A 4,777-nucleotide genomic window follows, 5' to 3' on the forward strand; every position below is an offset into this window, starting at 1 on the left:
TCCCATATCCTTCTTGATATTTTTTGTAAGTAACTCTTATTTTTACAAGTTACCTAATAAAATTATGGTATTTTCGCAATGTAAGCGTTATTAAGGATTTGTATGTATAGTTTCGTTAATGGTCCAAAAGTCTAGAGTAGTGGGTCATTACATACTACTGCTGCTACTACTACTACTACTACTACTACTACTACTACTACTACTACTACTACTACTACTACTACTACTACTACTACTACTACTACTACTAAGTAAAATTACAGGACACTACAAGGATTAAATGGATATTTAATGGGATCGTAAGAATAGGTTTTCCCTTTAATTTGTTAACCTGAGAGGAAAGAATTTGGTTAAGTTTTCTTTGTGTCAATCTGACACCTAGTAGTGAGTTTGTTGAGTTGTTGTAAAGACCCAACTTATTCAAGACTTTGGACCATTAAAACTACTTATACATAGACACTATTCTTAAGAAAACTTACATACGAAATAGTCATAACTTTATTAAAAAAACTGTAAAACAAAGGTTAAAATACATAAAATTCGGGGTAGGATATGGGATCCCATTGTTTTGAAAATAAAACATATCTTAAATTGTAAATAAATTCGTTACAAGATTAGGTGCGGAAAAATACATATAAAGCATAATTGAATTGACTAAAAATAACTTCGTCCTCGGATCGTTCACGCAGTCTACCAAATCCATTCTCCCTCAATACACAAACCCAAGCAGCCAAGAATCTTACCGTCGCCATAACTACTTTCCTACACATATAAAATAAGGGAATGAACCTAATGCCCAGCAAGGAAAATCTACTACAAACATGAAACATAAACATAAACATAAGCTATAAGCATATAACATATAACTATAAACATACATCATAATTCTAACCCATGTACATGGTAACTATTGGGGTTTGCTAACTAAGCAACTATAAGCCTCAAAATACAATGAGGTTTGCTAGCTAAGAAACTATAAGCCCCAAAACATAAAAGGGTTGGGGTTTGCTATTTAAGAAACTATAAGCCCCAATATATCATAACATATAAAAACATATTATGACATAATCATATAAGCATAACATATAAAAACATATTATGACATAATCATATAAGCAGATAATAACTGTCCTATTTCCCTTACCAAAATTTGGGATGTGAGAACAAGGACGGGATTTCGCAACACTCCTAAAAACCATTATTGCGAAGGTGAGTATTTCTAAAAGAAGAAGATGAAAAGAAATTAATCTAAACTACCGAGAAGAAGAGCTTACTGAAATGAAACCTCAAGTTCAAATAACTTAATTGCCTAACCATGAATGGAAAACAACGAGTTGGGATTTGAGTAGAGAAAAACTATAAAAACTAATGAAATATAAAGAAATGAACTAGGAATAGGAATAACTTTGAATGCTCTATAACCAAACTACACCTCGATATTGAAATACACACTATTAATTATACTTCCCAAGTGTTTAATAAACTTAAAATGATAAAGCTTATAACCCCAACCCAAGTGTTTAACACTCTAAAGTAAACCTAGCAGCTTGAAGGCTCTGAACTCAGCTTGAAGAATGAAAGAAATGGCTGGGTACTAGGTCCTATTTATAGATTTCAAGAATGAAAATATCTTCTCTTAGCTTGAATAAAAATAATGACTATTTAATTGAAAAACATTTGAATATTCGTTCAGCAGAGGCTTAAGACTCGGCCAAAAGATTCTGGGCTTATCAAGAGGTTATGGAATAAAATGAGCTCGGTTTCAAAATTTTATGAAAAACTTACCTTAGAGCCAATATATCGCCCATGGTAGGCGATATATCGCCTGGGCTTTTGTTCCTGAGTCTTGTCGAAGTGTTCGTGCGAAGTTACATGTTTTTCGTATTCCCCGAGTGGCGATATATCGGCATACACTGAAATATTATACACATAATTGCACTTTTTCAGCCTAATTTGAATTGAGTAAACAACTTTGACTGAGTCCCATAACGATTTCAAAGCTGCTGGCAGACTCTGGGGTTTTCAAATACTACTCTTAATAAACTATTCCTCAAAAATACTTAATTTGTCAATAAACATGCACATGACAAGTGTCATGTTCTTATTAGTTCTATCTAAACCTTATTGTATAATAAATATTATCTTCATAATCAGCTATATTAATCAAACCTTATGTTATAATTAATATTCTTAAACTATAGGTTAAACTTATAAAATCTATAAGTGTTGATACAAGTGTTCAACTAATTCCCGACTTCAACCAAAATCCACAGTAATAAACATACTGCAACTAGTACTAGTACTACTAGTACTACTAAAAAGAATTCCGTCCTCGAAATTTACTTACCAAATAATTCCAAATATCGGGCTATCATGTCCTCCTCCAACTCCCACGTTGCCTCCTGTTCAAAACTATTACTCCATAGGACCTTGACTATCGGAATATTCTTAGATTGTAACTGCTTCATCCCTCTATCTAGGATGCTAACCGGTCGCTTCTCGTAACTCACGTCTTTCTGGAGTGCTATCGTATCGTACTTGAGGACGTGAGATGGGTCTAACACATACTTTCGTAGTATTGAGATGTGGAACACGTTGTGATGATTTTTTAGGGCTGGTGGTAGGGCTAGTCTATATGCAACTGCTCCCACTTTGTCCAATATCTCAAAAGGACCTATAAATCGAGGACTAAGCTTGCCTTTCTTCCCAAAATGTTTTCCACCTTTCATAGGAGATATCTTCAGGAAGACTTGATCTCCGACTTTGAATTCCACATCGCACCGCTTGATATCTTCAGAAAGCAGTGAGCATACGCTTTCTAATTAGCTCTACTGCTTCTTGAGCTTTTCTAACAGCTTCGGGACCAAGTAGCTGCCTTTTGTCCTACCTCATCCCAATGTAACGTTGTTATGCACCTTCTTCCATAAAGTAATTCATAAGGTGCCATCCCGATCGTTGACTGGTAGCTATTGTTGTAGGAGAACTCTATCAGCGATAAGTACTTATTCTATGATCCTCTGAAATCAAGTAGACAAGCTCACAGCATATCTTCTAAAATCTGTATCGTACGCTCGGACTGACCGTCTGTCTGAGGATGAAAAGTTGTACTAATACTTAACTTAGTACCCATGGCTTGCTATAAACTTCCCCAAAATCTCGATGTAAACACCGATCCTCTATCAAACACTATTGTCTTGTGGATTCCATGCAACCTTACTATCTCGTGGACATAGATGTCTGCGTATTGATCCGCTGTGTATGAGGTCTTAATAGGCAGGAAATGAGCTGAATTGGTTAGTCTATCTATTACTACCCAAGATGAATCATGCTGCTTACTTGTTCGTGGCAAACCTGTCACGAAATCCATGGTTATATCATCCCACTTCCATTCTGGTATGCTAAGTAGCTGCAATAAGCCTGCAGGCCGTTGATGCTTCGCTTTCACTTGCTAGCATATTAAACACTTAGACACAAATTCTACTATATCCTTCTTCATTCCTGGCCACCAATAAAATTCCTTGATGTCGTGAGTCATCTTGGTTGACCCCAGGTGAACTGAGTATGGGGTACTGTGTGCTTTCTCTAAAATCGTCATCTTAATCCTTATATCTCAATAACCCTTGACTTGATATTGAGAAATCTGTGGCCTTACCTTCTCGAACTACATCCCTATGCACTACTAATGTGTCATCATGCTCTTGTCCAATCCTTATATCTTCTAGTACATTCGACTGGATAGACAAATTTTCCAGCTTACCGAGGACTACTTCTATTTCGGCACTGATCAGCTCCTGCTGTAGCGGCTTTTCTATTCCGGCTAGTGCTGCTAAACTTCCATAATTGTTCCTACTTTGTGCATCGACAACGACGTTTGCCTTTCCCGGGTGGTACAGGATTTTGCAGTCGTAGTCCTTCACTAGCTCTAACCACCTGCGCTGCTTCATGTTCAACTCCTTCTGAGTAAAGAAGTACTTTAAACTTTTGTGGTCCGTATAAAACTCGCACTGTTCTCCGTAAAGATAATGGCGCCAGATTTTTAACGCAAAGACCACCGCTGCTAACTCCATATCATGAGTTGAATAGTGTTGCTCGTACTCCTTCAGCTGCCTTGAGGCGTAGGCTATCACCTTGTCATTTTGCATCAGCACACAACCTAACCCTCGCTTCGATGCATTGTAGTAGACTTCAAACTTATCATTTGGTGTTGGTACACAGAGTACTGATACTGAGCAAAGCTTATCCTTAAGCAACTTGAAGCTTTCTTCACATTTATCAGTATAGTTGACTCTTTACTATTTTCGTGTCAGGTTGGTGAGCGGAGTGGCTATCTTAGAAAATTCCTCTACGAACGTCCTATAATAACCTGCTAATCCCAGAAAGCTTCTTACTTCAAATGCGTTCTTTGGTCTTGTCCAATCCTTCACAGCCTCTACCTTGGATGGGTCTACTACAATCTTTCCTTGGATATAATGTGCCTGAGGAACGCCACTTGCGAAAGACAAAACTCATATTTCTTGAATTTGGCGTAGAGTTGATGCTCCTTTAGTCGTGATAAGATCAATCTCAAATATTCCTCGTGCTCGACTTCGTCCTTTGAGTATACTAAGATGTCGTCAATGAACACTACGATGAATCTATTTAAGTAATCCTTAAAGACCTTATTCATTATGTCCATAAACGCGGCTAGAGCATTGGTAAGACCGAAAGACATAACTAAGAACTCATAATGCCCATAACAAGTTCTAAAAGTTGTCTTAGGAATATCCTCTCCCTGCAC

Source organism: Humulus lupulus, chromosome 6 (assembly GCF_963169125.1).
Source record: "Humulus lupulus chromosome 6, drHumLupu1.1, whole genome shotgun sequence".
Taxonomy (NCBI): domain Eukaryota; kingdom Viridiplantae; phylum Streptophyta; class Magnoliopsida; order Rosales; family Cannabaceae; genus Humulus; species Humulus lupulus.